Source organism: Pinus tabuliformis, chromosome 7 (assembly GCF_031772625.1).
Source record: "Pinus tabuliformis cultivar Carrire ecotype Pingquan chromosome 7, CPIR1, whole genome shotgun sequence".
NCBI lineage: Eukaryota > Viridiplantae > Streptophyta > Pinopsida > Pinales > Pinaceae > Pinus > Pinus tabuliformis.
Genome location: NC_142293.1, coordinates 1,450,116,168 through 1,450,142,332, shown reverse-complemented (window position 1 = coordinate 1,450,142,332; position 26,165 = coordinate 1,450,116,168).

Sequence of the window (26,165 nt, the reverse complement as noted above, 5' to 3'; positions counted from 1 at the left end):
TTTTGGACAATCTCCTTGCTCATTTTTTAATTAAATATCAATCAATACTAGATTAGCTTCACATTGACACATTCATAACAGACCATTAACAAGGAAATATTGTGAATAAGGATTCATTTTATCTGATAATGGTTTGAGGTTGTTCACGAATGATAGTCATACCAAAGCTTACTCTGAAGAGGAAATTTGAGTTGGTAACCTTAGAGACTAAACCACTCCTAGAAAGGCACATAAAATGCAAATTGCTACAGTCCTTTCTGTAGAATTTCTCATTGTAGATCAACAGATTATGAAATATACTAAAGCAAAATAAAAGATATACTTCTACAACAAACTTTTTGGAAGCTTAATTGAATATGAGCAAGATCAATAAGAACACATATAACTGAGAATGAGAAAGCAATCACACATGAACATAGAAGAATACTCAAGGGAAAGCCTCAGCCTAAAAATTCGATCTTTGTAATATCATACAAGTGGAATTATGTTCAGATTACACAAAGCTTCAACTCACAAGCCATCCAGCTCTCAGCACAATCGAACAATGCATCTCACAGACTGAATAGACACAACATATGTCTTCCTCCAACCCTCCAAGCCTCCTATTTCCTTGTGCAGTTTCTCTTGGGGTCCAATGCTGCCACCTGCGTGAATTGGCCTCATCACACCACCATCATCCTCAATAGTAACTGCGCAATCTCCAAGGAAAGAATTCCTTCGGCATGCAAGAGATATCCTCCAAGGAATATTCATGTAACTGATAGTACACTGTCCCATCACCTGATCTCAACTGGGTCTCTGACTGAACTGAAATGCATGAGTTATTTATGAGAGAATATTCAGTTATCTAAAGTGAAGTAGTTACATGCATGCATGCATTAACTAATTGAACTCACAATTAGTTCAAAAAACTATTTGAACTAATCTAACTGGACTTTACTTAGATAACTGAGCTAACTAATTACAACTCAAGGTACAACTCATCCTGATCTCCTTTAATCAAGGGATAACTTCCTCAATCAATGGAGAAACTGTTGCACATCTTCACATAGACTTCATGTTTTATTTCCCACAACTAATTAACTCAAGATGAATTAATTAATTATTTACAAACAATTGCTAAGATCAAATTCGAATTTTACTTCTCTATTTTAGTTTAGGGACTAACTAAAATAGGAAGGTATCCCGAAATGTTATTTATAGTAGTGCTATTTTTAGCATTTCTTGTTGCTATTTTCAACACTCCCTCTCAACAAGAAATGGATTATCAGTAACCCCAATTCTATCTTTGTGGAACTCGAACTTGCATTTTAACAATGCCTTTGTCAAAATATCTGCATCATGTTCCTTGGTCAAAACATACAACAACAACATGATCCTCTTGACCACACAGTCTCGAAGATGGTGATACCGGATATAAATGTGCTTGGACCTGTCATGAAAAACTAGATTCTCAGAGAGTTTGATACAACTTTGATTGTTGCAATATATCATGGTTGGATCCATCCTCTGACTAAACAATCCCACTAGAATCTTCCGGATCCAAATGGCCTCACATGCAGCGTGACTAGTAGCCATGTATTTAGCCTCTGCTGAGCTAAGTGCAACTGACCTCTGTTTCCTACTGTACCAAGAAACTACAATTGAACCAAGGTTAAAGATCCTCCAGAAGTTCTCTTCTGGTCTGATGGACTCCCTACCCAATCCGCATTTGTGAAGCCCTGAAGCTTCACTCCCTCTATCCGTTTGTACCATAATCCAAACTGAGATGTGTGACTGAAGTATCTCAACACATGCTTCACTGCCTTCCAAAATAGCTTGGTAGGCTGAACCATAGCTTGACTCATTTGGTTCACTGCAAAGCATAATTTTGGTCGCGTGTTCACCAAATACATAAGTGAACCCACAAGCTGCCAATAAATAGTAGTAGCTACTACCTCACTTAAAGTAGCATCCTTCTTACTCCAGTTCCCAGCTAGAGGAGTCTACATGGGTTTGCACTTCTCCATATAGAACCACTTGAGGATCTCATTGGCATACTTTCCTTGAGACACAAAAACTTCTCCATCTCTCTGCCACACTTACATGCCTATAAAGTAGTGCATAAGACCCATGTCTTTCATTTCGAACTCTCTTGCAAGGTCCTCCATGCAATACTAGATCAGGCGATCATCACCTGTCAAAATCAGATCATGGACATAAATAACAATGATCAATGGCTTACCTTATACCATGATGTGGTAAAGGTTCGCATCTGCTTCACTCTTGGTGAAGCCCAACCCGGTGAAATAGTTATTGATCCTGGCATACCAAGCACGGGGTGCTTGCTTCAGCCCATACAGAGCCCTCTTGAGTTAGCACACTTGCGACTCATGATCGAAGGTCTCGAAACCTTCTGGCTGCTTAATGTACACCTCCTCCTCAATCTTCCCATTGAGGAATGTTGTCTTCACATCCATCTGATGTATCCTCCAACCCATCTAAACTGATAGTGCCAACATCGATCTTATAGATGAGTACCTTGCTACAGGAGCAAAGGTCTCATCGTAGTCGATCCCCTCAACTTGTGAGAAACCACGGGCAACAAACCTTGCCTTATGTTTCTCAAAACTACCATCAGCTACCTGCTTTACCTTGTAAAGCCATATGGAACTCACCACTGACTTATCCTGAGGTCTTGGGACAAAATCCCAAACACAGTTCTGAACGATGGAATTGTACTCCACCATTGCATCAAACTAGACTAGTTGTTGCACTGCCTCCTCGAATGAAGAAGGCTCGGACTCTACACACTCCCCAAATAGGGCCATGTAACTAGTGTACTGCTCGGGCGACCTCCTCTGTCTGTGATGAGAAGATGGATATCCCACAATCTCCCGCACATCCAGCATCAACCTGTCGGCTTCCCTTGAGCATTTTCGCCCATCTCTAGAAGTCTCAGCATGAGTGGATGTCTCCACTCTCGGATCCTCTACATGTGGCTGCTCTGCATCAATCTAAGGCTCTTCCTCCTTAGGAACTGAAAGTTGCTCATCTGCATGCAACTTGAGCTCCCTCTCGAGTGATACTTGCATGGCTTTCTGCTCGTCGAACTTCAGATCCCTGCGAACCACTATCCTCTGACTGGTAGGCAGGAACACTTGATAGTTGTGGGTGTATTTGTGTACCCCACAAGTATTCCAAACTCAACTATTGGATCTAGCTTCTTTCAGGCATCTTTGGTCACATGGAAGTAAACCAATGATCCAAAGATTCAGAAATGACTCACATCTGGTCGCTTCCTGGAAAAGGTCTCCATAGGTGTCTTCATTCCCAGTATACGGTGCGGGCTTCTGTTCTACAAGTATACTATTGTATTGCATGCCTCAGCCCACAAATGTAGTGGTAGGCTTTGGTCATGCAACATCGCTTGAGCTGCTCCCACAATTGATCTATTCTTCCTTTCGGCCACCCCATTCTGCTGTGGGTTATGGGGTGCCGTCAACTCCCGTTTAATTCCTTCTACAATGTAGAAGTCCTTAAACTGCTGGGAGACATACTCTCCACGATTGTCGCTATGCAAGGCTTTTATTTTCTTTTGAGATTCTTTCTCTACCAAGGCTTTAAAATCACAAAACCTCAAGAAGGTATGATCCTTCTTTTGCATAAAGTAGATCCAACATCTACGAGAAAAATCATCAATAAAAATAACATAGTACCTTTGTTTAGCAGTGGAGGCTGTAGAGAACGGTCCACAAACATCTAATTGAACTCGCTCTAGGATTGCTCCAGCTCTACTGTCTCGATCCGGAAAGGAAGATTTCACATACTTACCCAAGGTACAACCTTTGCATGTATTCGTCTGCTCCAGTTTTCCCTTGGGAAGTCCGATAGAAATATGTTGCATGATCTTTAGGGCTCCATGGTGCAAGTGGCCCAATCTTCTATGCCATAGCTTGCCAACATCTTGGCTCTACACCATCTCAACTTTGGAATTCAATGCAGCACAATCGTCTACCTCCAGCTTGTAGAGATTCTTAACTTGAACTCCTATCCTCTTGGTCTGTCCAGTGTCGATATGCCTCAAAAATACTTTTCCTTTACTAAATACTACACCATAGCCTTTATCTTCTAGCATAGCAACGGACACAAGATTCTTCTTCAGAGCTGGTACATAATTTACATCAGTCAGGGTGAGAGGATCTCCATGCTCTCTCTGAAACACAATCGTACCTTCCCCTGAAACACGATACTTTCCATCATCGCCCATCTCGATCCGCATCTGGAGATCCTTCTCCTCCAAGGTACTGAAAATATTCTTTTCACCTGACATGTGGAATGAAGCTCCATTGTCCAGGTACCAAACACATCCCACCATGGATGAAACCATGCATGTGGTAAGAGAGAAATCCAACTCAAACTGTGAGGCCAGTGCCTCACCATCAGATTCCTTCGAGGATCCCTTCTTGGATTTCTTCTTTGGACAATTCGTAGCATAATGGCCCACTTCATGACAATGAAAGCATCACACTTTCGATTTGTCAAACTTCTTCCCACGATGGGAAGAAATGGATTTGGATTGGGACGCCTTTCCTTTCCCCTTCCTCACCTTACTCACTAAGGCTAGATTTTCCTCATCATCTTGCTTTGATGAGGATCCATCTCTGGTGCTTATTCTTATCTCCTCCTGCATCAGATCTGACTAAATTCGTTCCCAATTTCGCAGTTTTTCTCTTTCATTTACTGAGTCTTGGTAGCTATGCCAGCTCTTAGGAAGACCGAGGAGCGCAAGACTTACCATGTCATCATCAGCTGTCGTGATCCCTACACTTCCAAGCTCATCCCTGTAGGTGGTGAGCTTGTTCAGATATGTAGAGATCGTGTCGCCCTTTTCACACTTGATTTTCTGAAGCTTGTCTTTCAGCACTAGCTTCCTCTAATCATTGTTGTTCTGATATAGATCTTTCAATCTTTTCCACATCGAAAACGTTGTCTCCTTCCTAAGAAGACTTGAGACTATGTGGTCTCAAACTCCCTCCAGAAGGAATCTCCTTGCTCTAGCCACATATTTCTTCCATTCCGCTAATTTTGTAGCATTAGCCGCTGTCAGCTTAGGGAATTCTTGATCAATGAAGTCCTTTAGACCGTTATCCTCTAATACTGATTCCATGCAATCCTTCTAGGCTATATAATTCAAGCTGCCATCACAGGCATACTCAAGTGTTAAACCGTTGAATGCCATTGTGAAATTGAGATGTGATAAGAACTCGATTTCTATATTCAAGAAATTCAAACTTCAAACTTCTCCCTTCTTTGTATACTATTCTCTCCTTTGATCACCTTTGCTTTGATACCATGTAGAATTTCTCACTGTAGATCAATAGATTATGCAATATACTAAAGTAAAATACAATATCTACTTCTACAACAAACTTTGCGGAAGCTTAATCGAATATGAGCAAGATCAATAAGAATACATATAAATGAGAATGAGAAAGAAATCACACATGAACACAGAAGAATACTCTGGGGAAAGCCTCAGCCTAAAACCTCGATCTCTGTAATATCATACAAGTGGAAATATGTTCAGATTACAAAAAGCTTCAGCTCACAAGCCATCAACCTCTCAACACAATCGAACAATGCAGCTCATAGACTGAATAGACACAACATATGTCTTCCTCCAACCCTCCAAGCCTCCTATTTCCTTGTGCATTTTCTCTTGGGGTCCAATGCTGCCACCTGTGTGAATTGGCCTCATCACACAACCATCATCCTCAATAGTAACTGCACAATCTCCAAGGAATGAATTCCTTCTACATGCAAGAGATATCCTCCAAGGAATATTCCTGCAATTGATAGTACAATGTCTCATCACCTGATCTCAATTGGGTCTCTGACTGAACTGACATGCATGAGTTATTTATGAGAGAATATTTAGTTATCTGAAGTTGTCAGGCGGAAAGAGTCGATAGTGCGGACACAATCGACCTCCCTAGGAGCCTAAGACTCTCTAGTGACAAACAAGAGCGATCCTTCTCTAAACATGCATTTACTATATGGGAAATCAAGTGTTTAGATCCTACCTGTAGTCCAACGCTGTTGTAGCAGTCCAGCTCCGCTGATCCGGATGAGCTCCTCCTTCACTTTGAAACCTGCATACACTAACAATCAAACGACTAAATAGCACTTGATAATCTCATAGAATAAAACATATTTAACACATAGACCAAGGAGTACATGAAACAACTCATAAATAACAAGTTATTGAGAAGAATGGACTCATTTGCATTAATAGGTAACAAAAGGAACAAATACAACCTGAGCCTTGGTGTTGTGCAAGTCCCTCCCAGGGTCCATCAAGAGTTCTCCTTTACTTTGACAAAGCTCACCCACTTCCAAATAGAACAAGCAAAGATGGCAATCTCTCCTCACAAGCTTCTAAATGGGAGTCCTAATTCCTGCAGCATCTACCCTTAGAAATGTATAACTTCCAACCTCTCCTCCTTCTGGCCCAATGCCTGTATTTATAGTGCTCAAGAGGAAGTTAATCAGGTCCACCATCAATGGGATAATCCTCTCTTTGGATGGGATAGCTCCCTTATTGATGGGATAAGTTTATCTTTGGTAGGAGTGCATGAACCATCTGAAGGCGCTCAATACACGTCGAACAACCTTCTAGAATGCTCTAGAAATGACCACAAGTAACTTTTTAAAGATGAAACTTGCGTATTTTAACCTTTACAGGGGAACGCACCTGCCCCTTTACATACAGAGCGTCCAAGGACACAGCTTTTGTGAACATTGGGTGCGTACCCACAGGTAAGGTTGAGAGAACCTGCGTCCCCAGAGATAAATACATTTATAAAGACTTTCTCTCTTTTTGGAGTTTGACATGGAGAGCAGAGGCATAAGACTTGCCTAAGAGGATAGCATGACTGTTGATAGAGCCATACTAACTGTAAATAGTCATGGTGACATTTTTTAGTGTAACAGATTGCCCCCTAAAGTGCGAAGCCTGTAATAGATTAGGGTTTTGTATTATCTAGGAAGGGTGAAGCGCTTTATCATTTCAAGGATTATCTCATGGAGAACCTGGTCAGAACCTGCAATTTTCAACACAAAATACATGTATAAGATTATATCATCACTGAGGTAGGCATTCCCATACTCAGATCAAAACTTTAACTAACAGACTAACTATTCTGATACAGGAATGATCTTGCAGTACATCATAATCATAGAATTTTGTAGACACAGTATGGACGCAGCCATCTGTTTATGATTAGTCTACTTAAATAATGAATACAAAACTCCTCGCAACCTGGATGGTGGAAACTAGATCCAGGGTCTTCATTTCCGCTTCTCGAATTGGTACGATTCTAGCCATGCGAATAAATGAGTTGATGTCGAACATGGTAGAAACCACTTGATGACTAGTCGATGATGTAAACTGTTAACAAGTGTGAGAGAGACCACCAGTAATGTCAATGGTTCTCAAAGTACCCAGTACAATCCATGAGATGTGAATGAATGAGTTGATGTCGAACATTTCACGGAATCCTTCGATCGAAATTCAATGATGTAAACTGACGTCAAAGGCGGGAAAACTGCCATTGATGCATGCAGACTTCAAGGTACTGACGATTTCTAAGTCATCTCTCTAGATAATGTGCTGATGTCGATAGAAAGCGACTCGTTGTAGGCAAGCCCGCAACACGAAATCATTGTTCAAGTTGAAGAAATGTTGCTGTAAGGACTGACTCAGGGATGGTCAAATGGATGACAAGTATTTTGCAGATGAAAGTTTTGCTTGCAGACCTCTTGAACACATAACGACACAACAGATGGCTTGGTGATAAACGACTCAAAGTTAATCCCCGGAACCCGACTGAAGACTTTCAAAGTGGTTTGATCAACTGTGAGGTAAAGGATTTCCCAACCCAGGTGAATGAAAAGTGTCGTGTTCAAGAGTGGTAATAAAGTTTCTTCTGAGACAAAAGGTAACAAATAGGCTCATTCTTCTCTCTTTTCCCTCACCATTTCTGGCAAGTACCTCTTTATTTTTAACAAGCTTGAGGAGGATAACATATGCTTGATTTTAAGCTCATCCTTCGGATGAGTCCAACCTAGTTTTGATTCGAACCCTAGGAAGGAGTGGTTCGTTCCTGTTTGTAATTGAACAGGTCCTTTACTGTGAAATGTTTAATGAGCCCGGTATAGGAGAAACTCGGCGTTTTTCAATTTTAGAGAGTCTGAGAAACTTAAGAAGACTCCAAGTTGAACTTTTTCGTAAATTTGTGTCCCTCAAGCCCGAAAAAGTATAAAATAATACCTGGGGGAACCGCTTGATCTTGCGACCAAGGAGTACTTTCATAATTAGTTCCACTGACCTGAAAAGTAAAAAGCGATCAAGGACACGTCGTTTTATTTCCAGTATCGAGTTTGAAACGACAAAAACCCGGCAATCTTTTCCTGTTTTTATGGTCAGAAAAGGGCTATAAGGGGACCGTCTTTTAATTCCGTTTTAACGAGTGTAAAAGAAATGCTCGGCAATCTTTTCATATTTTAGGAGTCAGAAAAGGGCTTAAAAGATGACTCTAAGGTTTCACTTTTTCGTAAGTTTTAACAAGTTCGAAAAAGGGATAAAAATGTACTCATGGTTTTCATTTTTTCGTAAGTTTTAACGAGTTCGAAAAAATGATAAAAATGTACTCATATGGCCGACTTTCAATTTAATTTACGAGCAGGAAAAGACGGAAAGAACTCGGCATTTTCATTTGTTTTACGAGAATGAAAGATAGCAAAATAATCTCGAGATTTTCATGAGTTTAACGAGTCTTGAAAATAATTGAAATTGACTCGAGATAGGTTTCATTTTTACAAAAGCTTGAAACAGAGAAAAAACTATGCTTCGAAGTAGTTTCATGTTTTCACAAGCTTGAAACAGAGAGAAAACTGTGCTTGATGCCCCCTAAGCATAACTGCTAGAGCGCATGCCCCCCAACTTCATTTCATTCAACTACAGTGGATGAAATGAAGGTTCAAGTGCGAGATCATTTGAAAGACTCGACCTACAACTGTAAGAAAAATATGCAAAACACTGAAATCGACTCGAGATAGGTTTCATTTTTACAAAAGCTTGAAACAGAGAAAAACTATGCTTCAAAGTAGTTTCATGTTTTCACAAGCTTGAAACTGAGAGAAAACTGTGCTTGATGACCCCTAAGCATAACTGCTAGAGCGCATGCCCCCCAACTTCATTTCATTCAACTACAGTGGATGAAATGAAGGTTCAAGTGTGAGATCATTTGAAAGACTCGACCTACAACTGTAAGAAAATTATGCAAAACACTGAAATAACTAACCTAAATATACAACTTTAACATTTATGAGATCTAGTCAAAGTCTCGACTCAATTAGAGGAGGATTTGTTTCATCTTTTAATGAGCTTGACACAGGAACTATGCTCGGATTCGGTTTCATGTTTACGCAAGCTTGAAACGAAAAACTATGCTTGTTATAAGTTCACATGCCCCCAGCATAATGACACAAAACGAGGTACATGCCCCCCAAGCTTCATTACATTCAATGAGGTGGATGGAATGAAGCTTTACTTTCGAAATCTTGGAAAGACTTGTGGGAGATGTTTCATTTTTTAGTGAGGTTGACACAGGAAAAGAACTATCCTCAAAACCCTTGTTTCATTTTTTAAACGAGCTTGACACAAGATAAGGAACTATGCTCGTAACTACTCTACAATATACCTAACAAAAACTCTACTCTAAAAACCTTGATTCATTTTTTAACGAGCTTGACACAAGACAAGGAACTGTGCTCTAAAATCCTTGATTCATTTTTTAATGAGCTTGACACAAGACAAGGAACTATGCTCATGACTACTCTCTACAATCTACCTACTTAACCTACCCTTGTTTCATTTTTTAATGAGCTTGACACAAGACAAGGAACTATGATCAAAACGTTCGCATGCCCCCAGCATAATGATGCAAAGCGAGGTACATGCCCCCCAGGCTTCATTGCATTCAACCGGTTGGATGAAATGAAGGTTTACTTTCAATATTTAACTTGAAAAGGGAGTTGTTTCATTTTTAAGGAGGTTGACACAGGAAAAGAACTATCCTCATACCTGATTCATTTTTTAACGAGGTTGACTCAGTAACAAGAACTGTCCTCACATCTGATTCATTTTTTGACGAGGTTGACTCAGTAACAGGAACTATCCTCAAAATCCTACTTTCTACAATCTACCTACATATCCTAAAATCTACCTGATTCATTTTTTAATGAGGTTGACTCAGTAAAAGAACTATCCTCGTGCTAGCCTGTTTCATTTTTTAACGAGGTTGATACAGGAAAAAACTATCCTCGTACACACTGATTCATTTTTTAACGAGGTTGACACAGGAAAAAACTATCCTCGTACTCACTGATTCATTTTTTAACGAGGTTGACACAGTAAAAGGAACTTTCCTCGTAATCCTTGATCATGGCTTCCAACTGGAAGAAAGACATGTCAATGGACACACCTTGATCATGGCTTCCAAGAGGTCTTCATCCGAAGGAAGAATAGTTCTTTGGAAGGAACACATGTCAAGGGACTCAAAAGGGATAAGAACATCGTGTTCAAGTAATCCCATAGAGTTTTCCATGTCAATTACCGGATCTAAATCAAAGGAAGATGAGCAAAAAGTGAGAGGCTCACTTACATCAGTAACTGAAAACATGGGACCAGTTGCCACATAATTAACCCGTGGCAGGGTAGATACCGCTTTAGAATCAGGAACATTTAGGGGTTTCATATTATTGGTAGTTGAAACAATACTAGGGAACGAAAGCTGGTCTACAGTCACAATACTGCCATTGTGAGGGAAAGACATCACGCGAAAGAGTGTCGATACAACAACTTTCATTGCATAAACATAGTCTCGCCCAAGGAGTAAATTGAAATCCAAGGGACCTCGAACTACCATAAGATCAATACATACAGTTTTACCTTCCAAGGTAATAGAAAACTTAGGAAGGATCCCTAAAGGTTCACTAATGGTTCTGTTAAAGGCTTTCAGATTCTGCGTAATAGGCGCAAGATAAGGGGAATGCAAAGCTTTCCAAACAGTTGAGGATAAAATACTAACAGAAGCACCTTCATCTACCTGAGTACGATGTATGTCCCTACTACCAGCCTTGACAATGATTTAGAAAGGGATGGAGGAGGGAAGACGAGGTTCTGTCAGTCTATTCCAATCAAAGGAAAAGACCTCAGTGCTTGGAGGGGGTTCTGTAGAAACAGGTGAAATGCCCCCCGACATAGAAGAATCTGATGTAACAAGAAGAACCTGAGCGGTATGAAGTTCACTCTCCAAAGGGAAGGTGGGATCGACCGAGTGTGAAATCGAATCGACCACTTGATCAACTAATGGATCATCAACCTGAGTGACATGAGTTTCACTCTCCAATGGAAGAGTGTGATCGACTGTTCTTGAATTTAAATCAATCACTCCATCGGTTGACGGCAGGTTGGGAGAAAGTTTACGGTAACCAGTTGGAAATTCTTGCTGTGGAACAGTAAGGTTTTCCAACAAGGTTGAGGCTTCATCCATGTGAGGGCAAATGTGAGTTTGATGACTCCCTTTGCATAACTTACAAGGAAACCTAACTTTACCCTTTTTCCCAGGAACCTGACTATCACTGGTTGATGGATCAATAGAAAGTTGATGTAATTTTTCTGACCAAACTTCCAAGACCTTTGGAATACCAGGACAATTGACAAGGAAGTGGTCACCCTTACAAAGCCTGCAAGGGTATTTGGGTTTACGATGCATGTCGGAGTTTTCCTCAACACAACTAACACTTACATTCGTGGTTGGTTGGTTGACTTCTTTCTTATCTTGCTTCTTCTTCTTCTTCTTCTTCTTCTTCCCTTTCTTCTTCTTCTTAGCCTCCTAGTTACTAGCATCAAGGCTTTTACCAGGCGAAGAGGAAGAAATGGAGGAAGAAAAATTAGGCGAAGAAGGTAAAGGGTCAACAGAAGGTTGGTGATGTTGAGATGGTGAACTCTGTTGAGGGGAAGCATCCGATTGAGGTGGAACAATTGGAGTATTTTGGGCCAACGAAGTTGAAAATAACCACATCGATAAACCTATTGTAAATCCAGGTAATGACAAAGTAGCCATATAAGGAGGACCAACATTTCCAAAGTAAGGAAAAGTACTAGGATTCTCATTAGGAGGGGTTCCTAGGTTGATAAATTCCAGAACATTTGCCATTATATTCAACTTCAGTGAATTTTATTAACAATCTTAAAACTAAAATTAACAATTCACAATTCACACCTAACAATTAAAATTCACAATTCACACCTATGGTCTCTAAAACTAAAAACAAACAAATTAACATGCACTATCAAATCTAGGAGTCAAACCATACACAAACAGTAGCCTTCCGGACCGAAAACACTAGTTGGTGATGAAGCCCAACATCGTCGAATTCAATACAGAAGTGGTGGGTGGAACAGTTACCCCGGCAACCTGCTTAATGAATAGACTGGACCAAGTTCCTCCACTTTTAACCGTCTCGAGTGAAGTGAACCCCCCAGAAAATCCAAGTGAGCCTAGTCGACATCTGCTCGAGGTACAGTGGGATCTTCCCTCCACCGTCACCTTGGGTAGAATCCTAAAGATAATGGTCACTAAGGTTACCAACAACAACAAATGCACCTGGGGGAACAGTCTACACTCCGACAGCACGCAAGGGCAGAGTATCAAGCTCAATCCCCTTGCCGGCTCCTTGACAATAATCCAAGGTTTACCGACAAGTGACCCCTGGCTCCTCGACAATGGTTAATCCGAGGTTTACCGTTTGTAATACGTGCGTGTCTGGCGTCGTTCCCAATAAGGGAGGATTGATCCCCTCACTGGTTCGGACACGAGCTCGTGCTTCTCCTTTAAGAGGAGCTTTCCCAGAGTACAAATGAAACAGTTGGATTTATCCTACCACAAGATGAGCTACTTGTTTGGTTTTGCTGTCTTGGAGAGTTAATTACTCTCCTACTCCAAGACACTAGCCTGATCTATATTGGTGTTTCAGAGCCCTAGAAATGTAAAAATTACTAGATGAATTTTAATTAAGCGTTGTGTTATTAAGGTTGTTATTACTCAAATAGGTAAATGGATATGAAACCAATGGCGTTATGACCCGACTCAACTGAATGCAATCGAATATGATAATGTAATCTTTTCAATTTGATGAATCCTAACTAAAGTAAGGAGAGAGTTTCCATTCACTTCCAACAATGCAAAAACTGATCGCTAAGAGAAAATATAACAAATTCTCTAATGCACTAATTTCATTAAGAAAAACTAATGCAAATCAATTCCAACACCCCTTTTTTTGTGTAAATTCAAATCAAAGAAAACCGATCTAAATCTATGATTGATTTTTCAGAATGTAAACTATGCAATGGTAATCTATGCACAATTCACTTGAAAAGTATGCAAATGTAATCTATGCACATTTTTCATTCATATTCTGAAAATGAGAATTCTAATTATGCAAATGTGATCTATGCAAGAGAATTCTCAAACACAAGATGATTCTAATGTAATCGAAGAACCAATCAAGTGCAAGTCGAGAAAATTGGGTGAGAGTTCCAAAGATCAAAACATAAAAACACTCAAAGGCGATCAACACTCATACACAATTTAGCCCCCCCCGGCGAATGAGGGGGAAATTTTTTTGCAAAAACAGAAGCAAAAAGATGCAAAATTGTGAGAAGACTGAGACAAACCTCCAAGTAATGACCAAAGGAAATCAAATTAAGAATTTCTCAAAAAAAAGACTCAAAACACCCAATTGATGAAAGCTTAAAGTAGGAATGCCAATGAAACAAGCTTAGGTGAAGATTTATGGCAGGTAACCAATGGATCTGGGCAGTGAAAACTAAGAAAAAGCAAAAACTAAGAGAAAAAATGCAAAAAATGGAAATTTCTTAATTTTTAGCAGGGGACGCAGGCAACCAGTTAAGCCAGGTGCGGGCCCGCTCTGTGCACACAGCAATAGTGCGTACAAGGACGCACTGTGCAATACTTAGAGGGTGCGTCCTACTGAAAAAACCAAGAAAAACTAAAATGAATCTAACCCTAAGCTAACCCACCCAAAAACAAAGTCACAGAGCCAAAAACCAAAAAAAAAAATGACTTTTCTCAGGTCAAAGTTGTATACAAAGGAAAAGTCTTTCACATCAATGGAATCCCCAGCGGAGTTGCCAATTTGTCAGGCGGAAAGAGTCGATAGTGCGGACACAACCGACCTCCCTAGGAGCCTAAGACTCTCTAGTGACAAACAAGACAAACAAGAGCGATCATTCTCTAAACATGCATTTACTATATGGGAAATCAAGTGTTTAGATCCTACCTGTAGTCCAATGCTGTTGTAGCAGTCCATCTCCGCTGATCCGGATGAGCTCCTCCTTCACTTTGAAACCTGCATACACTAACAATCAAACGATTAAATAGCACTTGATAATCTCATAGAATAAAACATATTTAACACATAGACCAAGGAGTACATGAAACAACTCATAAATAACAAGTTATTGAGAAGAATGGACTCATTTGCATTAATAGGTAACAAAAGGAACAAATACAACCTGAGCCTTGGTGTTGTGCAAGTCCCTCCCAGGGTCCATCAAGAGTTCTCCTTTACTTTAACAAAGCTCACCCACTTCCAAATAGAACAAGCAAAGATGGCAATCTCTCCTCACAAGCTTCTAAATGGGAGTCCTAATTCCTGCAGCATCTACCCTTAGAAATGTATAGCTTCCAACCTCTCCTCCTTCTGGCCCAATGCCTGTATTTATAGTGCTCAAGAGGAAGTTAATCAGGTCCACCATCAATGGGATAATCCCCTCTTTGGATGGGATAGCTCCCTTATTGATGGGATAAGTTCCTCTTTGGTAGGAGTGCATGAACCATCTGGAGGCGCTCAATACACATCGAACAACCTTCTAGAATGCTCTAGAAATGACCACAAGTAACTTTTTAAAGATGAAACTTGCGTATTTTAACCTTTACAGGGGGACGCACTTGCCCCTTTACATACAGAGCGTCCAAGGATGCAGCTTTTGTGAACATTGGGTGCGTACCCACAGGTAAGGTTGAGAGAACCTGCGTCCCCAGAGATAAATACATTTATAAAGACTTTCTCTCTTTTTGGAGTTTGACATGGAGAGCAGAGGCATAAGACTTGCCTAAGAGGATAGCATGACTGTTGATAGAGCCATACTAACTGTAAATAGTCATGGTGACATTTTTTAGTGTAACAGAAGTGCAACAGTGACATGCATGCATGCATTAACCAACTGAACTCACCATTAGTTCAAAAAACTATTTGAACTAATCTAACTGGACTTAACTCAGATAACTAAGCTAACTAATTACAACTCAAAGTATAACTCATCTTGATCTCCTTTAATCAAGGGATAACTTCCTCAATCAATGGAGAAACTATTGCATGTCTTCACATAGACTTCATGTTTGATTCCCTGCAACTAATTAACTCAAGATGAATTAATTAATTATTTTACAAATAGTTTCTAAGATCAAATTCGAATTTTACTTCTCTATTTTAGTGGGACTAACTAAAATAGGATGGTATCCCAAAATGCTATTTATAGTAGTTCTATTTTTATCAATTCTATTTTTAGCATTTCTTGTTGCTATTTTCAACACTTTCAATCCCAATTGACAAGCCACCTCCAGAAACGATCTTGTGAGGATACCCTCTTCCATTGACCATTGAAAAATAATCAGCATCACTATCATCTAAACCATAGAGGCGAGCCACCAATGAACATGTAATCGATTGGTCTAAAGCCATCCACATAGTTGCAAATGGAGAAATTTGTAGATATAAACATCAAAAATTGAGAAAGTTTTAGATAATAAACATCCCAAATTAATACACATTCAACACCCCATCATAATATTTCTTGTTATAAGTTGGTACTATCTAGCACTCACCTCCAAGTTGAAGCCATTTGGGGGATCATCATACTAGCACTCTTATGCATCGTAATCTTCTTCACCTGCAGTAGAAGGTAAACTTGTCCATACAGGTTGCGTTTAACCCAATTTTTCTACATCAATTTGGTTCTTTTGGGGATCTTGATCACCAGTACCAAGAACTACACAAATTCCTACCCTGAAAGTTGTTATTAGGTGATGCAATCATGTTAGTAAATATCAACTAGGCCCACGTGTAAATTTCTACCTTTAAATCTTCTAAGAAATTCTCATTGTAGGTTGGCCATTTTTTTACCCTATATAATAAACAAGTAATTATTGCATCATTATAGTTAAAAGAAAATCCCATTGTACCTTCTTCACTAGCATCAACCTCTCCTAAAGCAACTACATTTGTTGCTTTTTTTAGTGCCTTTGCAAAAGCATCTGTTGCTTCAAGATCAGAATCCTTAAAATTTTCCTCATTGAATTATGCTTTAAAAGATTCCAAACTCTCAACATCATTATCAAATGTTGCACTCTCACTCATGCTCTCCAAGTAAGGAAAATCAACAATTGATGACTTCTTTGAATTATCTAAATTCCTTTTCTTGGGGTCTTCACTATGGTCACTTTCTTTTCATTGACCCATCTAACACTTCGATTTAATTTTTTTACTCCTTGTGTCTTCAAGGTAGATCTCAATTTCATCACTTCTGACTTCTTCTCATTTTGTATCTAGTTTTCTTTCTAATTTTTTATCCTTTTGTTTCAGGGTCTCTTCTCTAATACCAATGGAACTTGTAGCATCATTCAAGGAAACATTAGCTTCTCCAATAATTATAGTGTTATGAAATCCATACTCATTTCAAGGAGATCCTATTTTGAGAGATTTTTTACTTTTCTTAGGCCCTATAATCAAAGACAAGTTTTGAGTAAATAAATGAATAATATGCAATCCTACAAGAACTAGACTGCCCAAACTGCATTAATTAAAAACTATAGAAAATAATGTCGACTAAGCACCAAGGATAATATGTTCACAAAGTTACTTTCTACCTAAGACAACTTTCAAACTCATACAAGTACTACTCCCATTACTACATTTTAACTTTGGTTAGAGGAAGATATATAAAATAAGTATCATTCACAGAAATGATAATCTTTGTTCAATAAAAACAAGTGGACAATTGTTTCTAGTTTCTTTAGTTTAGTAAGGAAAAATCTGAATGATCAAAATGTGAACATGTCCTCTCCTTGATGCTTCATCCAAAAAAATATGTTAAAGATATAACTGTATTTCTTCAGTGAGTTGGAGTCATATCAACAGTTTAAAAAACTTTCTATTATCTCAAGACCTTTTTCTATCACACGTTTCTAAACCAACAATTAAGTGACTTCAAAGAGCTCAGAGATTAACAATACAAAACAAGTAGGAAAAAAAAAGCCATGAGAAATCTGGAAACATGTTACCAAAAATGAGAAACAAAAAATGAAATGTGAAATGGATTCAGCATGGGAAATAAGATTCTAAGGTTTAACAATGAGAAAAATTTTACAGATATTTTCAACACATCACAATAAATTAAATTTTTAATTATCAACATTCATCATATAAAAACAATGTCTTAAAAAAAATTAATTTCTAAAATTGAGAAGAGATATCACATTCAAATTTCATAATACAATTCAGAAGAAAAATCAGCCATCCTCAATAGCCTGATTCATATGATAACAAGCTTTGCAAGAATGAAAGTATCTAAAAATTCACTATACAGTCCATAAACTGCCATAGATGCATCCTAACCCTAGATCTATTGAGTAAGAGGGGAATCAAAAAATTCCATATGTGAATCTCTCAGGAGTTAGTTCTTAATAGATTTGGGGTTAATATGGAGCTATGATGCATAATGGTGATGGTTGTCTTCTATATCACATCTTGATGCCCTTATTTTTATTTGTCCACAATATAATCCTCTTGGACTACTCACTCGAGGAGCTACAAAGACACATTAATGCCTTATCCAACATCTAGAACCTTTGACAATTCACAATTAACCTTAGTTCTACAAAGGAATATTGACGCCTAATCGAACATCTATGACCTTTGACAGTTCACAATTGACCATCATATAACAAAGGTTATAAACTTCAATGTTTCTCAACAAGATCTCACCAACTACCACTTCTACTTCCAAGGGGATAAGATTGTGATTATCAAGACCTACAAATACATGGGGGTTCAGTCATTAGGGCCTTGATTGACTTTGAGGCATGCTTTCTAGCCTAGTCTTAACAAGACATATGGCTTACTTTCCTGATTCAAGAGTGTTGGGTTGTGTTATATTCCTTCCATGACTAACATACGTAATTAACCGGTGGGTTAGAGGGGGGGCGCAGCCCCCCTTCATTGCACCGATTGCATAGTGGGGGGGTCACAGGGGGGCAGCAACCCCCCCTATCCAGGGGGTTTGAGGGGGACGGGTAGCCCCCTTCTACGAGGTCCTGGGCAGCAAAAAAAATTGGACCGTATATTAGGTTGGGCGAACCTACCTATGGTTTTCGGTCCATGGTTTTGGACGTGATGGTTTTCGGTCCATGGTATTGGATGCTTCAGCATGTATAAATATGTATTATAACATTGAAAGGAACATAATGAAAAATCAAGCTAGTAATCCTGGTTTTAGGATCCAGTCAAAAAAATCTCTGTGTATATGTGTTTTATGTGTTATGATCTCACATTGTTTATTTTCTGTGTTTTAGAATTCGTATGTAGGTAATTTTTATATGAGGTTAAAACCTACAAAGAGAGTGATTTCAATTCCACTTCCTAGAGATATCTTGGCTGAGATACACCTCTTCGAAACAATCATCAAACACATTTTCCTCTATGGCTCTAAGACTTGGTGAGCTAGCATACTTTGGGTTAATTTGGATAAAATAAAGAGAATCCCCACCCTTCCATTACAATGCATCATCTATAGCCCTAGCCCATTATCCAACCAAAGTTCAATGACCATCCTTTCAACCTCAAGGCCTTCTTTTTTCTTTTCTCCCTTCTTCACATAGTCTAAACCTTGTGAGTTAATGCCAAGAAGGGATCAATAACTATTATCACTCAAATCCACCTCATCAAGATGTCAACTTGAGGACACACAAAGGCAACGTTCCTTGTCACCTCTCACTTTATGTTACTTTTTAAATAAATAAATAAAAGAAAAGTGGGCATCCCCATTTGAAATTCATATTTATAATGACACTATCATATTGTGTATATTCAATAAAGCTCATGAAGGAATAGTTTAATACGATGATCTGTAGTGCATTAGTCATTTTAGGGAGCCATTCCTCAAAAATTGGGGCTAGCCAGGAAAAAAAGCCTTCTCATACAGCTCTTCCTAATATTGGCCCACAATTTACACCATCATGTACCATGTAGCTATTAGCATTACCAGATCTGAATGCAACAATAGTACCAACATCAGTGCTATTTCAAAAACCTTTCATAGATTCACACGAAGTGTGTGCACAAATTCTTATGTATGAGTCTCTTATGTGAGTTATCTCTATTGTGTTTATTTTGTCTCAGAACCCACATTTGTTCTTAATTGGGATATACATTCTAGCTAGCAATGCATGATGTATTTTGGCAGTCAAGGGTCATTACCAGATGAGGCGCTAATGATAATAACTCTTTCTGATATAGGGAAAGGTGTGTGAGAATGTCCTATGTTGAGTTTGTTATTTATGTGGGATGATTATTGTTTATGTAATATTTCATTTTTTATTTATTTTTTGTCCCTCCAATTTCTCTAAGATGAATAGCCTGATTGTGTGCTAATATTGTGTGTCAGCATCTCAAAATGGTTCCTCTACATCAGATGGAGGAAGGAGTATGTGGGAGAATGCTTGGTATTTTTTTGCAGATCGTATTCATGGGAAGGGGTTCTCTAATACATCAGACATACCTTTTCAAACCCCTTTCTCAAGAAAAACAACAACAATATCTAGAAAATTGTTGAACTCATGAATATTACAACTACTTTTGCATCAGTTATTGCCATTGATGCAAGGAATATTGCTTCAGGAATGAGGTTAGTAGACTTTCTAGTGTCAAGAGACATTTACTGCTGACTAGAATGACTAGAGATTCTAACTTAGGGAGGGGTGGGAGCAAGAATACCCCTTGGGAAATTATGATTCCACCTTTTCCACTCACATTTTCACCACGAGTGGGGAGTACTCGAGTGAATGAAGGGGTGCAATGGTCCACCATTTAGAGGATTCTGCATCTTGAACCCCATCAAATGATGACAACAAGTCATCTCTATCAATCTATACAACTTGGACACTACCCTACACCAGGAAGTGTTTCTCCTTGGATGCTTCACTTAACTTTCCTTGGGCCATGGGTGGCTCCTCCTCAAGGACCACCAACAAAGTCTGACTTACAAATCTCTAGTTTTGCAGTTCCAGAAGGAAATCAGGATTCAATTAATAACGAGAGGAATTTTGTATCACCTTTTGTACCATATACGCTAATGACACTTGTCGTTCCTCATTTCCCAAGTATGGTTTTGGCTACTATAATTCAAATTGGTACCAATATTCATACAAATGTTCCAAAAACAATATTGGTAGTTGGTAGGTATTCCAACAAGGAGAAAAACATAGAAAGAGGGAAAAGAAAAGTGTTTCAGAAGAAATTATTCGAACTGGTTGCTTGCAAGTGACATGCACTGTTCCCAAACACCCCACTGAACCCACACCAGTATCTAAGATTGGGTTGTTAATGATTGTCTCAACTACTTCAGATTCTCTCATTGCACAAGGTACTAGCATCCTAGGTACACCTTTTATTTCTCATTTCTAGGTAATAAGTAGATGAGAAACTAAACAAAGAATTATATTTTTAGAGGAAATAAGAACTCGTATAGAATAGGTGAAATTGAATGTTGAAGATGATGCTTCTATTGCAGCTGTTGTGGTTAGGAACATTCAGGGAATTTGGAGTTTGTTAGAATATCAATATAATTCTCAATTAGTTTTGAACTGTGAAGCTAAGCTTGCTTCTGCAGCTATGTCAACAACTGCTACTAGATCGGTTGCTAAGGCTGCAACAATAGTAACCAAGATTTCATTTGATGTTGCTTTACAACTAACAAGAGAAGCACATGGAAATGGCAGCTTCGATTTTTTATGGTAAACATGATGTTATTTTCTCTAGTGATGTTGGATTTATTGGAGGAAGACATGGCCATTGTTATGAAACCAACTCAAGAAAAGATAGAAAAGATAGATCAACGCCTTATAATTCAGCCTCTTCGAGGGGGCAACCTCCTCTACATTACATAAATGAACAATTCTTGGATGATTCAAATGACAAAACCTCCTTTCTATATATAGGAGTCTAAGGAGTCACAATATAATCCAGCCGACCTAACAATAATAATATAAATCCACAAAGATAATAATAGAGGGATTCTATGGGGCACAGTAATAACAATATGGGGGCAATAGGGGCACAACAATATTAATAAGGGGTATAACTACAATAATAATGGGGTAAACACTAGTATTATGGGGACCCAACATGCCCCTCTCCTTAAAGAAAGTGTTGTCCTCAACGCTTGAGTAGTTATGGATACTTCTACATAAAATTCTCATCCTCCCATGTGGAATCTTCAGTGGATAAGTTCTTCCACTTGATAAGATACTCTGAAATTGATCGATTTCATAGTTGTCGAGTTCTTGTTTCTGTGACTGCTTCCGGTTCCAATATAGTTTTTCCTTCCTCGACAAGTTTTGGCAATATTGTTTAAATTGGGAGCTTGTCGCCTATAACCTTCTTTAAACATGAAACATGGAAAACTGGGTGCAATCGAGAAGCTGCACGAAGCTCCAATTTGTATGCCATAGTACCAATCTTTTGCGACACCTTGTATGGACCATAATAATTTGGTGATAATTTATTATCCTTCTTATCTTGCTTGATGGAAATTTGCTTATATGGTTGTAGCCGTAGGAATACCTAATCACCTACATCAAAACTTCTTTCACTGCGATGTTGATTTGCCTGTTGTTTCATTCTATTTTGTGCCAACACGAGGTTATCCTTTAAGAGTTGGAGGACTTGTTGTTGATGTTCAATGTGATGTTCCATAGCCTAAACCTTATAATTTTCTCTTAAATATGATGTGATGGACGGCGGTTGATACCCATAAAGTGCCATAAATGGGGTCATTTTTGTTTCTGTATGGAAGGAAGTGTTATGCCACCATTCAACCAGAGGCAACCATTTGACCCATTGTGTCTGTTTATTAGATACAAAGCAATGAAGATATCCTTCTAAACATTTGTTTACTATCTTAGTTTGCCCATCAGATTGAGGATGATAAGATGAGCTATGAGCTAACTGAGTACCAAGACAAGAAAATAATTCTGTCCAAAAATTTCTAGTGAAAATGGGATCTCTGTCACTTACAATAATCTTTGGGTTTCCATGTAGCTTTTGAATTGTTTCCATAAATGCAGTAGAAACTGTACTGGCTTTAAATGGATGTGATAATGCACAAAAGTGTGCATACTTGGTAAGTCTGTCAACTACCACCATGATGACAGTCTTTCCCTCAGACTTGGGTAAACGTGTGATAAAATCCATTGGAACCTCCTCCCAACGTTGGCTTGGAATGGATAAAGGTTGTAATAGACCCGGTGTCTTAATTGTTTCAACTTTATTTTGCTGGCAAACCAAACATTCCGCCACAAACTTTTGAATATTTGATTTAAGGCCATCCCAAAAAAATTCCTTCTTAACCCTGTGGTAAGTTTTTAAAAATCCCGAGTTCCCTCCTAAGGGAGAAGTATGCAATTCCATAAGAATGTTTTGTTTTAGCTGAGAATTCTTACAGAGGTATAAGCGATATTTATACCATAACGAATCATTTTGCCAGCTAAATGTATCAGAAGTATTGGAATCTTGTTGTAACTTTCGAATAAGTGCCCACACTTCTTCGTCATTCTTCCACTCCTCCCTTGCTTCATTTATCCAATCTGGTTGGATAATAGAAATGGCGTAAAAAAATGCTTCCACATCCTCATCCTTTCTTGAAAGTGCATCTGCCACCGCATTTTTCTTCCCTTTTTTGTAGATGATTTCAAAGTCATAACCCAACATCTTTGTGACCCACTTTTGTTTCTCTTCAGAGGATAATCTTTGTTCTAAAAAGTATTTAAGGCTATCCTGATCCATTTTTACCTTGAAGTGTCTTCCCATTAGGTAGGATCGCTATTTCTTAAGTGCATGGAGTATTGCCAACATTTCCTTCTCATAAATAGCTTTGCTTAAAAACTTTCCCTTGATTGGACGACTTTCAAAAGCAATGGGTCTTTCATCTTGCATTAGAACAACACCAATTCCATTTCCTAAAGCATCACATTCCACAATAAAGGTTTTTGTGAAGTCCAGTGTAGCTAAGACCGGTGCTTGGCACATTGCCTCTTTAAGATGTTCGAAGGCCTTTGTTGCTTCTGGAGTCCATGAAAATGCATCTTTCTTCAATAATGTTGTTAGAGGTGCTGCTATTCTCCCATAATTCTTAACAAACTTGCGATAATACCTTGTCAACCTGAGAAATCCTTGCAGATGCTTTATGGATGTGGGGATTTTCCATTCCTTAATGGCTTTAATTTTGCTAGGGTCTACCTTAACTCCTTCATGAGATACAATATGACCCATATATTCCACCTCCTGGACTCCAAAGAAACATTTGGATCTTTTTGCACATAATTGTTTCTCCTCCAATAGTTGTACCACCCTGTCAACATGTTCAACATGATCCTTCCAAGACTTGTTGTAGATTAGTATATCATCAAAAAATACTAACATAAATTTTCTAAGGAATGGTTTGAAAATTGAATTCATCAAACCTTGAAATGTTGAAGGTGCAATGGTAAGGCCAAAAGGCATGACCAAAAATTCATAATGATCCTCATGAGTTCTAAATGCTATTTTCAGAATATCTTCAATCTTCATTCTGATTTGATGATATCCTGAACGAAGATCCAACTTGGTGAAGTAAATTGATCCATGCAATTCATCCAGTAATTCATCAATGACAGGAATGGGGAAATTATCTTTAATAGTGAGCTTGTTGAGCTCCCTATAATCCGGACACATGCGGCATGATCCATCCTTCTTGTGCACCAACACTGCTGGAGCAGAGAAAGAACTTTGACTCGGTTGAATTATACCAGCCTCTAGCATTTCTGTAACCATACGTTCAATTTCACTCTTTTGGACATAGGGATATCTCTACGGCCTGATGTTTGGAGGAACACTTCCTGGAAACAGATGAATAGCATGATCATGATCATGCATAGGTGGGAGACCTTTGGGAGTCTCAAATACCTTGGAATGATTGTCCAGGACTTTTTGGAGGTCTAGAGAAATAGATGATTCTGATGTGGAAACATCTAGCGAATATAATTGTGCAATTACACCTCTTTGCTCCTTTTTTAGAAGCTTTGTCATACCATTAGAGCTTATTATCTTTCTTGGTTTCCCTGAAATACCCCTTAATTCAACCTCCTTTCCTTTCGTAGAAAAATTGATGAAAATTTCTTGAAAATTAAAAGCTATTGTACCCAAGGATTGTAGCCATTAGACTCCTAGTACAACATCAACACCTCCCATTGGAATGGATAGCATTGGGCTAGTCAATACATATTCTCCCATGGATAGCTTGATATTATGGCACTTTCTAGAGCACTTTATTGTTCCTCCATTTGCAATCATCACTTGACACTCTGGTGCTGGATATAGGAAGCAATTCAATTCTTTTGCTACCTTACAATGAATAAAATTGTGGGTGCTTCCTGAATCAATCAACACTATTACCTTTTTCTTCTTGATTTGTCCTTCTATATTGATGGTTTGAGGAGTGGTAATTCGTGCTAATGAATTACAAGATATGTTCGGATTTATTTGTTCTTCATCTAGGCTTTGTTCCTGGAGTATATCCTCTTCTTTTTTACCTTTCTTGCTCCTTTTCTTCTTCCTCTTCACAATCTATGTAGAATAATTCCTTCTCAGCACACTTATGACCTTTAGTGTATTTGCTATCACAACTATAACAAAGCCCTTTTGCTCTTTTTTCTTCCAATTGTTGTGGCGTAAACCTTATAGGTTGTGGAAGACTAGGGGCAACAACACTTCCGTCTTTATAGTTGTGAGTGGTATGCTTCCTGGTTGCCATAATTTTGCTTTCCATTTTTCTTGCTAACCTGAATGCCTTCTCTAATGAATTAGGTTCCCAAAGGCAAACATCATGTTGGATATTTTCCTTTAAAGACCCTATGAACACATCAATCCTATGCTCCTCTGGAATATCTTTTACCCTTATGTTCAATTTTTGGAACTCCTCAATGTGCTCCATTATTGAACCCTTTTGTTTGATACTTATCAATTGGCTAAAAAAGGTGTTTCTTTTTGTATCCTCATAATGTGCTATCAATTCTTCCATAAAAATTGCCCAAGTGATAAATTTTTTACGAGAGCCAAGACATTGATACCATACAAACTGGTTTGGTTCCAAATATAAAGTTGTCATACGTACCTTTTGTGTGTTTTGCATATTATTGAGATCGAAGAATTGCTCCATCTGTAATATCCATGTTGCGGGATCCTTGCCATCAAAATTCCTCATATTGATTTTTGGAATATGGTGGTTCTTCGATCCGACATTAGAGTCTATGGAATCATGATTAACATTTATTTTGTTCTCATCATGAGTTTCCATTACTACCCTTTCACCATTAGTGATCCTTTCTTGTAGCAACTTCTTCAATTCTTCCATGTTTGTCTTCAAATCTATCTTCAAATCATCCATCTTAGCTTCTACACCTTTCTTTAAGCCATCCATCTTAGCTTCTACATCTTTCTTTAAACCATCCATCTTAGATTTTGTTCCTTTCTGTGCAAGTGACACTTGTTGCACTTGGTCTCGTAATTTTGCTATATCATGTTTCATTTCTTCCTCTTCTTCATAAGTCATGCTAGAGCTTTTAGGTTGCTTACTAGGTGTTTGCATTTTCTTTCCTGGAGGCATCAATTACCGATAATAATGCTTTACTATGCCCTTTGAATTCCTTCAAACCAAGCTT